General features: G+C 43.7%; 1 protein-coding gene across 1 annotated transcript in view; it reads right to left on the bottom strand.

The window, feature by feature from the left end:
• Window positions 1-12,007, bottom strand: part of nlgn4xa (neuroligin 4 X-linked a) — a 109,678-nt gene extending 97,671 nt beyond the window's left edge. Inside the window, exon 1 of the mRNA XM_004564116.5 lies at window positions 11,600-12,007. The gene's annotated coding sequence lies outside the window, so the exon portion shown is untranslated. The remainder of the gene's footprint in view (window positions 1-11,599) is intronic.
• Between the last annotated feature and the right edge of the window lie 372 nt (window positions 12,008-12,379).

The raw sequence follows: 12,379 nt of genomic DNA, 5'->3' as shown, positions 1-12,379 counted from the left end.
TAGCATTTTGATTGAATTGTGTGACTGCTGTGCAAGTTGTTGTGTAAGTTGGAAAAAATGCATCCAATTGTTGTCAATTGTTTTATTGATAATGGCTGCAAAATGCTGCCCCCGCGACCCGGCCTCGGATAAAGCGGATGAGGATGGATGGCTGCAAAATGAATTCCCCAAAAGTGATATTTTCCTCACTAGTCTTTTCTGAAGATGTATTTTTGCATGTTTAAGTGAAGGCACAGCAGTAAGATGTTTGCAGGTTTATGATTTCAAATTTTACATTAAAACATGAAAATACAGCATAGTAATAGATTTTATGTATAATATAAAGAGCAGCTCCATTTAAAATGCACAGTTTCACCGTTGTTTTACCAGTTCAATTTAGTTTTTTGTTTGACATTTCCCTTTTAATTTTACAGTTTATGGATCCACAATAAGCAATTATTACATGTAAAAAATACAGGAAATATTCTATGAATACACAACAATTGTTGTGTGAAATTAATTTCTTTTTTTGTAGATTTAACAGTTGTGTGTTTCATTCACTGTAAATCAGTTTACATAGTTTTTTTTTTCTTTTCTCTTTTTTTTTGCCTGAAACCCTAAGGAACAACTTTATTACCAGACAAACATGTTTCGGCTTGTGGCCTTCATTGGGGCTATTACAAAACACCAAACAGCTTGTGCTTAATTTAAAATAAAACAACAGAAAATAAAAAAAACTAATGACCCAATCAGCCACTCACACATAAACATCATCATTAATGGGGATGATGATTGTTGAAATAGGTTCTGGACCGAACCATTATAGGATAAGGTGACTGGATGTCACCTTATCCATGTAAAAGTGGGTCATTCCCACAGGTGCACATAAAATGCAAACAAGATAAAAATATACATAACAATCACAGGAACTCTACGAAATGAATTCCATGAAATAAACAACAACAATTTGCATCACAATTTTTAGAGACATTTTTTCAGAGACAAAAATAGATTGAATCAGAAACTTTTTTAAAAGGTTCCTTCATGTAATGATCTGCTAGAGGGTGTGGGGGGGCCACAGCCTCGTCCTCCAGGGCATGAAGCAGGTATGGAGGAGATCAAAACTCCAGACATCCAGAGGCCCCCAGAACACAAGAGACCAAGGAAGACCAACAGAGGGGCAACAGAGTGTGGGGCCTCCGTGGAGCAGAAGCCAGGGGGGGTTGCAGCGACGTGCCCGTGAGCTCTGCCGGCAGCCAGCTGTGCCAGAGTGACCGAGCCCCAGACCGAGAGGCCGAGAGTACCCCACCCCTGAAGTGGCCCTAGCGAGCCCCAGGCTCCAGGCCCCGATAAGCAGCCACCAAGCAGTGAGCCAGTGTGTACCCGGACGCCCATCCCGGACACAAAGAACCACCAACGCACCGATGTCTGAGGGAGTCCGCCACTGGCAGGGGAAGTAGTGGTGGTGGTAGTGGTGGTGTTGGGCGGGGGGGGGGGGGGAGATAGGCCTCCAAACCTTGGAGGGCCTGAGATGTCCCCAGAGAGGTAGCGTCTGATACCCAACCTGACATATAGACACAGACATACAGGCACACACAGACACAAACATCCATTCCCACCCTCATGCTCTCATATGCACTCATTCCACACTCAACCAACGTGGAGACAGACATAAAGAGACGCTGTACACACGATCACACTCCCCAAGCGTACTCTACAAACCGGGTCTAGGTACCCTTGCCCCTGGAGGGGGGAACTGCACCCAGACCCAGGTGGTGTTACCCTTTTCCCTGCGGTGGGGAGAGGCAGACCGCCCCGACTCCACAGCAGCAGGGAGGCCCCACACTCCAGACCGCAGTCGGACGGCCAACTCCTCCTCCTAGCCCCCCCGCTCCAGCAGGTCGCAGAGAATGGGGATGAGAGAAGACTCCAAACCTCCCTCCGCCCGCTCATTGTAGTGTTGATGCATGTGTGTTCTAAGGTGCAATTAAAACCCAGGAGGGCTTGGAGCTACCTGCCAGAGAGCAGCAGGTAAGCGCATGGTCCCTCCTGCTAGCCCTCAATGTCTACGTGTATTTAAAATTGAGAGGTGGGCAACGACGCCAGGGGTGGGGTGTACACCCTGATGGTCTTTTGGAGTCCGTGTAGCGTGCCCACCCCCAAGATCCTATATGTATGTGTAATGAGAGTGTGAGTAATGTGAATGTCTAAGTTGTGGGATAAAATTGAGGCAGAGGCAGCCAGGGGGGGGGGGGGGGGGGTAGCCTCCTCTGCACCCTGGTGACATACCCCTACTCCAAGGCCCTGCATGTGTGGGTGGTTGTGGTGAAGCGGGAAGGGGGAGGCAGCTGGAGATGGGGAGGGAAGGAAGGGAGGGGCAAGTGACCCCTCCCTGGGGCCAGCTCCCCCGCTGACCCCAGTAGGCACCCCCATACTCAACCCACCAGGGAAAGGGGGCCCAGGCCCATCCGGACCGGGGCCCAGTACAGCAGCGCTGCCCGGCCCCACAGAGCCCGGGACAGTCCACCCAACCCCACCACAGAGAAAACTGCACCCACCCCACCATCCACTCATCTTCCAGACTACATGAGACAATAGATGCCCAGGCTGAGATCTTCCTCCACCTCTCCTGTATCTCCCCCTCCTTCAGAGAGAGTTCCTGAAGAGAGGAAAGTTCCTGCAAGATGTGACAATCTCCCCCACCGGTTGAAGAGCCCCCCAGGTGGCTCAATGCACTGGCGGCACCCTGCTCCAGGGCTGGGCCCCATGCACCCACCCGCCCACAACCCCGGCAACACACCAACCAGGACCCAAGCCCCCAAGACCCAGCCAGGGCCCCAGCCCAGAGACGGAGCACCCCCAGAACCTCACGCCCATCCCGGACCCACCCAGGGGCAGCCAGGCTACCAGGTCAGTAACCCACGTCCTTCAGCACAGACCCTCCCCTAGCCCCGCTGCACGCAGCCACGAGGAAACAGTCACCTGAGAGCCAACAGAGCCCTTAAAGGGCCATGACCGCTACCCCGTGTTGAGTCCTCCAAGGAAGATGCTCCTGGGGACCCCCCCCCCGACGCCCTGAGCCTGTCCCTACCCCCACACCAATCACAACAGTGAAGGCGGGACCAAACTATGACCCCTCACCCCCACTAGGTGATGGAGCTGATCAAAGGAGCCCAGAGCAATTGATCTGATGTGGTGGCAGAGGCTGTATCAAGACTAATGTAATCTAATAGATAATTTCTATATTGGTTAGAATTAAGATTATTTTTATTTTTCCAGTTCATGAGGACTGTTTTCTTGGCTATGCATAGGGCAGTGAAAACCATATGGGCTATATTCTTTTCTGAAGTGACATTATCTAAGCTGCCCAACAAACACACTAAGGGGGAAGTTGGAATGTTACATTTCAGACACTTCGATAATTCTTCACATATCTCGCGCCAAAACTTCTGAACTGGTGGACAGAACCAAAGAGCGTGGATATAATTGTCCGGTGAATTGGTTTGGCAGTGTGAGCAGTTGTTGGTAGACGTAAAGCCCATCTTGAACATCCGATGACCTGTATAGTGCACTCTATGTAATATTTTGTATTGAATTAATTGCAGACTGGGATTTCTAATTAGATTAAAGGTTTTTAAGCAAATCTGAGACCAGAAGTTTAGGTCTAAGTTAACTGATAAATCCGCTTCCCATTTTGCAATAGGAAGTGATATTGATTCATCTGTTTTAGAAAGCATTCTGTATATTTTGGATAGTAATTTGGGGGGTTTAAGAGTAAGAAATTGAACCACACTTGGTGGTGTTTGTAGTTCAACTTGACCCGGTTTAAATTTCTTTCTTACTATGGATTTAATTTGTTGATATTCTAAAAGTCTTTTCTTGTTGATCCCATATTGTGTAACTAGTCTGTCAAATGAAATAAATTCTGTTTCTTCTAGTATATGTTCTAAATATTTGATTCCTTTACCACTCCAGTTTACATATCTTCTGTGTAAAGCTATCTACTGCTGCTGTATTTTTTACAGGAAGTCCCTGGTAACCCCAGCTGCCAGCGTTTTCCTGTAAAAACAGCACTTTTTGTTTTTTTTACAGTGATATGTCTAAAAAAACACACAAATATACATTTGTATACAGTGTTGGGAAGGTTACTTTTAAAATGTATTCCGTTACAGAATACATGCCCCAAAATGTATTCCGTTACGTTACTCAATGACAGTAACGTATTCTGAATACTTTGGATTACTTAATATATTATCGTGCTTTTTACAACAACGTGAATGTACTATTGCTGTGTGATTTATTACTATTACTGAAGGTCCGCGACTCCGAACTGTAGTAAAGGGACCTCTGACTAATACGGCGGGGTCCCTGTCGGCCCGTAGCCGAAAAATAGCTTTACTTTCTTGTGTGGGTCAATTTTTCTTGCGAGAGACAGAGAGAGGCGTTGAAAGACTGCTCCAACGGAACTTATTGTTTCGGAGGAAAACACGAACACAGTGTACAGTCGAGTCTTAACAGCTTACTTACAACTGGGCTCGTCAGGCTCTCTTCTTGGCTGCAGTGGTTATTATTATATTTACATGCTTCCAGCTCCCGTTTTTGCTCGACGACAACTCGTACCTTTCCACTCGCCTTTTTCTCCCTCCTCGCGCTCACAGACACATAACGTGTATGGCAGTCCATTCTCCCTGCAGCACGGACTACACTGCCCATGATGCTACATTCTTTAGAGCTATGCTTGTAGCATTCTGCCTGTTAGCTTAGCACAACAACAACAACGAAAAGGCGCTCTCTCACCCAGGAAACACAGAGAGAGAGAGAGCATCACCCTGTAACCATGGCAACCGTAACGCTGCCGCCTGGAACAACAGAACGTAGCTGTCAAACAAACCCAAACAGTCCTGACCCGCGACAATATGAAACAGGAAAGTACCGCAGTGTAATCCATTTATTTCAACAAAGTAACTGTATTCTGAATACCACCTTTTTAAACGGTAACTGTAACGGAATACAGTTACTCATATTTTGTATTTTAAATACGTAACGGCGGTACATGTATTCCGTTACTCCCCAACACTGTTTGTATATGTATTTTTAACAGTTAGTGCTTTTTTCCCTTTTAAAGCATATATTGTAATACTGTGCTCAATAAACTAATCACCTCTGAGTCCATTTGTGCTTTCTTTCTTGCCAGCCACTTGGCAGCACTTCTGTTCACACAGCTGAGCCATATTTACTCTGATGGATGTTACAGATGAAACTCTGAGTACAGCTTCCAGGTGGGCATCTGGAAGCCCTGACCTGAACTTGCTTTAACAAGCAAGACCTGGAATATCAGCAGCATGCAGCTCGTCAGCTGTCAGGTAACTTACTTCAACTGCAGCGTCAATATCCAAATTCCTCAATCCATATAAGTCATCTCACACTTCTATTGAACTCAACAAAAAAGTACTGGAACATCCATCTTTCTTGAAATTTTCTTCATTTGGCACCGAGTTTTCTTTTAGGTTTTTGAGAGCAACTTTACAAAGCATTCACAAAATTATGTTTAAGTAATGATTTTTAATAATAATTAGTGCTGTCAGCATGGATCTAGTTAAAATGACGTTAACACCATAACTGCATTAAAGTAAATCCTGTTAACGAGTTACCACGGATCAGCCCGTGTGGGCTGCACGGTGTCAACGCGTTAGCACCGTTAGCTCTTTAACGATCCGTGGTAACTCGTTAACGGAGATTTACCGCATTAATGAATTTATCCTCAGCAGCAGAGGTGGCTCTTGGTCCTCATGTCAGACAGTTTCATCGTGGTCTTGATGGTTTCTGCGACTGCACTCGGGGACACATTCAAAGTTTTAGCAATTTTCCGGACTGACTGAGCTTCAGTTCTTAAAGTAATGATGGGCTGTTGTTTCTCTCTACTCCGATTGGTTCTTGTCATAATATGAATTCTAACAGTTGTCAAATAGGGCTGTCAGCTGTGCACCAACCTGACTGCTGCACAACACAACTGATGGTGCCAACGTCATTAAGAAGGCAAGAAACTCCACCAATGAACCCTGACAGGCTCACCTGTGAGGTGAAACCATGTCAGGTGACGACATCATGAAGCTCACTGAGAGAAGGCCGAGGGTTTGCAGCTGTCGACACAGCAGAGGGCGGCTACTGTCAGGAATCTAAATATAAAACATATTTAAAGTTATTCCTCAATTTTTTTCTTTGCTACATAACTCCATATATCTTTCTTCGTGAATTTGATGTGTTCAGTTTGTATCTACAACGTAGAAAATAGTAAAAATAATGAAAAAAACATTAAATGAGAAGGTGTGTCCAAACTTTGACTGGTAGTGTACCTGGTAATGCTGAGCATTCACTTGTTTCAGGTGCTTATAAAAGTCAGGACTGGTGTCAGGCAGGACGGCCTCTTGGCTCTATGGCTCCTACACCTGTACTTTCTTCCTCCCTCAGAGGATTTACCAGACCACCATGGTCTTCCACTACATTGCTCTACAAGTTCCCAAGGGCAATAAAACCTCCACCACAAAAGAGCCATAGTGTTATGTCTTCATCAGCGCATGCAGAAAACTACTGATGGATGAATTAATACAATTTTGGCTTTTCAAGCCACTACGGGATACTTAACACAGGGAACCCATAAATAAAAACATTATACATGTTTGCATATAAATAATAAGGAAAAAGCAAGTTTCGACTCATTTAAAAGTCTTATTAATGAAAATGATGTGAAATAAGCTATATGCCTTTGAAAATGGGCAAGGGCTTTTATTCACTGTAACATTATATAACTGCATATATTCAACATATATTTAACAGAAGATGTATTGATTTTAGTGAGCAGTTGTTTGGTGTTTGACTACAACCGCAGGCTGTACATCACTGGCTCCTATTATGTTCACGCTGCCTCGCATGGCAGCACAGGAGTCACCAAACAGTAAAAGCATGAATGCAGCAAATGAAATGAAATTGTTACTCATTCTTAACTGAGGGTATATGCTTGTTTTTCTTTTTTTCCCTTGTGTGTGTGCGCGTGTGTGTGTGATAAATTGACAGAGTTTATATTACTTGCAGTAATGGGGCATTTTATGATGTGTGTTTGGGGGATAGGGTGTGTTTGTGTTTTTCAAAAAAGTCCTTCAGATGGCTCGAGCTGAATACAGAGTATGCATCCATAGGTCTCCTTGACAGAAGCACACAGGAGATTGTGAACATTGTTCTGACTCGTAATGATTATATGAGATACGTCTTATGAATATCAATGAAGCCGCAGTCTGTCATTTGCATTTCAATCATCATAAAATGATCCAGTCAGGCACTCTCTACTCCTGTGGCTATCACAGGAAGTTGAACAGACATAAAACAATAGAACTGCAACATACAGTTGCAAGAAAAAGTAAATCTTTTAGAGTTGTCAGGATTTCTGCATTGATTATTAATAAAACTGTTCTGAGATTCATCTAAGTCATAACAACAAAGCACACAATCTGACAAAGCTAATAACACACTTGTTTTTTTCAGAATCTCCACTTTACAGAAACAACCACTGTCTTTCTTGAACATAGTGAGTAATCAGTAATGGATTACAGGCTGGAAAAAGTAAACGTGTCATTTCTCCAGAAGCTACTTGGATCAGCTGACTTTAGAGCAGCGCCACCAAAGAAATCTGTGCTGCCAACATCAAACTGCACACCAACAACAAAATATCACCACAAATTTAAAGGAAAGTGGAGGGAGCATCGGGGTTTGAGGCTGCTTTGGTTGGTAATAAGTGAAGGAACAATGAATGAAAATGCTACCCACAGCTAGCTGCCTCATCTTAGACAGAAGATAACTAGTAGATGTTGCATGAAAGAACAAGACAATAAACGAGCATATCACATGCAGAAAAAAGAAAAAAATAAATTTTTAAAGAAAATTCTAAGCTTTTTAATGAAGGCATCCAATAAATCTGAATAATCTGAAATATTTGAAGGATAAATGATCTTAAATCCCTCTTCACTGTAAAAGTGTCTTAAGCAGCAACAGGGAACGTGTGAAAGAGGCCAACGCTCCTAAAACACATGCTATGAAACTTGGGAAATTCCAGCAATCACTCTGATGTGCTAAGGCCGGACGGATGGATGGATGGATGGATGGATGGATGGATGGATGGATGGATGGATGGATGGATGGATGGATGGATGGATGGATAGATAGATAGATAGATAGATAGATAGATAGATAGATAGATAGATAGATAGATAGATAGATAGATAGATAGATAGATAGATAGATAGATAGATAGATAGCATGTCTGTTTTGCATTTTCCATCTCGCCTACTAACATTGGTTTTAAACCAGAGAAAGAAACTCAGATATGCTGTGATGTGAAGAATGTCTCTATTTTCTCCTTCTTATGTTACACAAACATGATGAGTGACTCAAGTTGTTAGCTTCTTAAATATGTGTTTTCCTGAAGTATCCTTTACCAGGACGATGACGTTTACACCTGTGCTCTTCATCTCAAAAGTCATTTCGATATAGTTCAAAGATTTCATAGCATTTCATATAAATGACATAAAATGTTTGTGCTGATCAATAACTATTGACTGTGAGCTCTTTGCATCAATATGACTGCTTAGCACTAGAAGCACCCGGAGGCTAACTCTGATCCCTTGGCGAGTCAAATAACTTCATCATCTCGTTTTTCATAACTTGTCTGAAGATTGGTTTAATCATCACAGGGTGATTTTTGAAGTGTGTGGGATCTCGATGCGCGGCCACCGTATCCTAGAGAAAGCAGACTAATCATTTTAATTTTGTAAAGAAACATTTCTCAGGGAAAAAGAACCCAATCTGATTTTTTATCAGCTTGTAATCGACAACATTAACTTTTAATTTCTTCTTCCTGATAAAGGCAGGCCCTTGCAACGGGGTGCAATGGTATAAATAGCAAGGAGGCTGCACTTTGCAAGAAGTCTTGTAATGGTAGCATAACAATGCTGGGACTTTCTTCACAGCCAAGCCACTTAAGGGCCTGATGTCTGATTTTTTACATTAACTGTGGGTAACTCCCTCTAATTCTGCCAATTTATGGACACATTGATAGAAAATGTGCATAAAGGGGTCAAGATGTTTACAAGAAAGTATTCATACTTACTAGCAACCATGTTGCTAGCAGGTTGCCATAGACCTAAACGTTTCCATACAGTACTCTACTAAAAACACACACCCCATGTGCCAAGTAATTCCTGTTCCAGTTTAGCAGCAATGTGAGAAAGTACCCCAATTATGTAACCAATCTAACGTAAACATAACCTGCAAATGTCAGGGAGAAGACCACCTGCTTTGAGCAGCATGTGAAAATGCACTGACACTTTGTGTTTGCCAGGCTCATCCCATCAGGTGTCATTTACGGATTTTAGCCAAAGTCAAGTCTTACCTTTGCAGGAACGATCTAGAAAGAGTGGTCCATGCTTTTATTACTTCACGGCTGGACTACTGTAATTCCCTCTATGCTGGCCTAGATCGTTCCTGTCTACATCGCCTTCAACTGGTGCAGAACGCTGCCGCTCGCCTGTTGACCGGTTCAAAAAAAAGAGACCACATCACTCCGGTTCTTTGCTCTCTCCACTGGCTCCCAGTTGCTTTTAGGATTGATTTTAAAATCTTACTGCTGGCTTTTAAGGTTTTAAATGGCACTGCACCTTCTTACCTGTCAGAACTCCTTAGTACTTATCGCCCCAGGAGATCTTTGAGGTCAGCCGATCTGATGCTTTTAGATGTTCCCAGGTATAAATTAAAGACAAAGGGAGAGAGGGCGTTTGCTGTGGCTGCACCCAGACTGTGGAACAGTTTACCTCCTCACGTCAGACTCTCCAAAAGCCTAGAAACTTTTAAAACTGCTCTTAAAACTCACCTCTTTTCATTGGCTTTTAGAAAGGTTTAATTTATTTGTTTATTTATTTTTTATTTGATCAGCGAGGTGTTTTACGAAATTGTGTTCTATTGTATTTTTATCTGTATTTACTGTACAGCACTTTGGTCAGCCTTGGTTGTTTTTAAATGTGCTCTATAAATAAACTTGACTTGACTTGACTTGACAAAACATGAACTACCCACAGAAGCCATTGTGGGGTAAACTCACACTCCACACCCTCACATGTGTGGTAACATGGTGGCAGAACAACCACTGGCTAAGCATGAGTCGGGTCCATCTCTGTTTGCTTATTCTACCATCACAGAGGAGCCGGCCCTTTGCATTGGCCCCTGTGGACACCAGTGACACAATGAACTAAAAGTTAAGGTAGGCCCAAGCGCGTAGCTCATGCCATCAACATGCAACAGTAAAAACATTCTCTAAGAGAGATGATGCTTTCAAGCACCCTTCTTTGAACATGAGAGAGTTACACCCCCCCCCCCCCCCCCCCCCACACACACACACACACACACACACACACACATCAGAATGAATCAAAGCTTTGCTAAACTCAAGTCTTGGTGTTTGAAGAATGTATTTCTTTAGAGAATCATATGATTATCAATAATAATCAATAATACTCCTGCAGCGGCTTTCAAATGCAAAACATATGTTTCACCTGATGTTCACACATCACATCTATTTTCTGGGTGTGTCTATGTTTTTATGGTCCCTTTTGCACCAAGTTCACCACTCCATTGTGCGTTCATGAATGACAACACATACAAGGTCATCCGTTTTTAAACCAGCAGCCTGTGTGGAACTGCAATCTGCTGCTGTTACGGAGCCAGTGTGAATGCCACAGATCCATTGAAACCACAGCATTAGCAGCGATGAAGCTGTAAATATCCACGCAAGAGACAAACCCCACTCAACCTTCCACTCTAACCGCCTTTTTTCCTGTTTTTTTCCTCCCTTTTTCTCAAAATCCACGTACAGATATCCACACCACCATCTTGTGGATGCTTCGATAGAGACGCACGCAGAGAAGTCCTGCTGGAAGATGCCCGTCTTTGTTGCATCCCATACACACAAGAGTTGTGGAAAAACGCGAGTGTGTGGCGTGTTGAAACGTTTTGCCACCTAGAGGGAAAAACGTTTTTAAGCTGGTGGAATACATCCGCCTATCGTGTCGGCGCTGTCGCAATAAAGGTAACCGAGCTGTTCAACGGGCGCAGAGTTTGGTTTAAGACACGATTCCAAGTCTGCGTGTCTACACAGAAATACACAAATAAACAAAAAGTGCAGTTCGGGATTTGAGATGTATGTTTATCATCTTCTGCATCAACCGACATCTTTACTGCAGCAAATCGTTTCTCTAATCAACACGTTCACGTGAACTGGAGTCTAATGAAAGTGCGCAAGAACAAGCCTGTCGTGCTGCGGGGTTTTCAGGTGAAAACATCGCCATGCCAGACTCCTAACAGTTTTTCCAACTGTAAAAAGGAAAAGCCTGATTCTATTAAGGTTACCAGTGTCTGGAAGAATCCCCTTTGGACTGTGCTATGTTGCGAGACAGCAGAGGAGGGGGTCAGCCCATGGAAACGCACAGACCTTCTCCCCTTCTCTATAAATCTACACTGTTATTTCTCACTCGGGAAAGCTGTGAGGCTCGCCATGACATCCCGCCGGCAGCGCACTTACCTCAGCCTGTATCACCACCGTCTGACTTAAATGTAAGTCCCGACTTCAGGCGAAATACACACCACATAAGAAAAACGCAATAAAGTCCACGTCCAACCCGCTGCTCTGCAAATCCAAAGTAAGACGCGCAGTCTTTGCGCTCTGAACACAGTTAACTGTACGTCCAGCATGTGTCTTTGAGACAGACTGAGTGTGTGTGTGTGTGTGTGTGTGGTATGGGAGAATAGAGATGCGGCTTTATCAGCACAGAAGATGTTTCAATGAGTCACTGCAGAGGCACTGGAAACGGTGCTGAATCTAATTGCTCTCGCAGACCGAGTGTATTGCGCGGACAAGATTAGTGATAGAGAAACCAGGTCTCTCTCTCTCTCTCGCTTGCCATTGGACTACACCGACTGAAATATACTAAGCCTGCAGCCAATGGATTGCCGCATTCTCTCCATCACCCTTAACCAGCCGCTGAGTTGTGGCAGCTCTGGCATGGAGCATGGCACCAGCTACTCTTCAAACCCGGTTCTGGGTGCTAACATCACTGCACAATAGCTCACAATCACAAGGCAGGCTTTGCACTCATGCAAATGAAAAACTTTGTCTTCCTATTCTTGTCATAGTTTAGGATAATCTGACAGGTTAGCACTGTCAGATTATCCTAAACTTCACTGTCCACTTTTAAATCACGTCTTAAATCCCGCTTTTGGCTTTTAACCTCAGTGAGACTCAGTTTCTCTTGTAATGAAATTAGTTATTTAATTAATTATTTTACTTTTGCTTTTATTTATA

Source organism: Maylandia zebra, linkage group LG23 (genome assembly GCF_041146795.1).
Source record: "Maylandia zebra isolate NMK-2024a linkage group LG23, Mzebra_GT3a, whole genome shotgun sequence".
Classification (NCBI taxonomy): domain Eukaryota; kingdom Metazoa; phylum Chordata; class Actinopteri; order Cichliformes; family Cichlidae; genus Maylandia; species Maylandia zebra.
The sequence above is the reverse complement of the archived record's forward strand: the minus strand, read 5'-3'. Positions and strand labels throughout refer to the sequence as shown.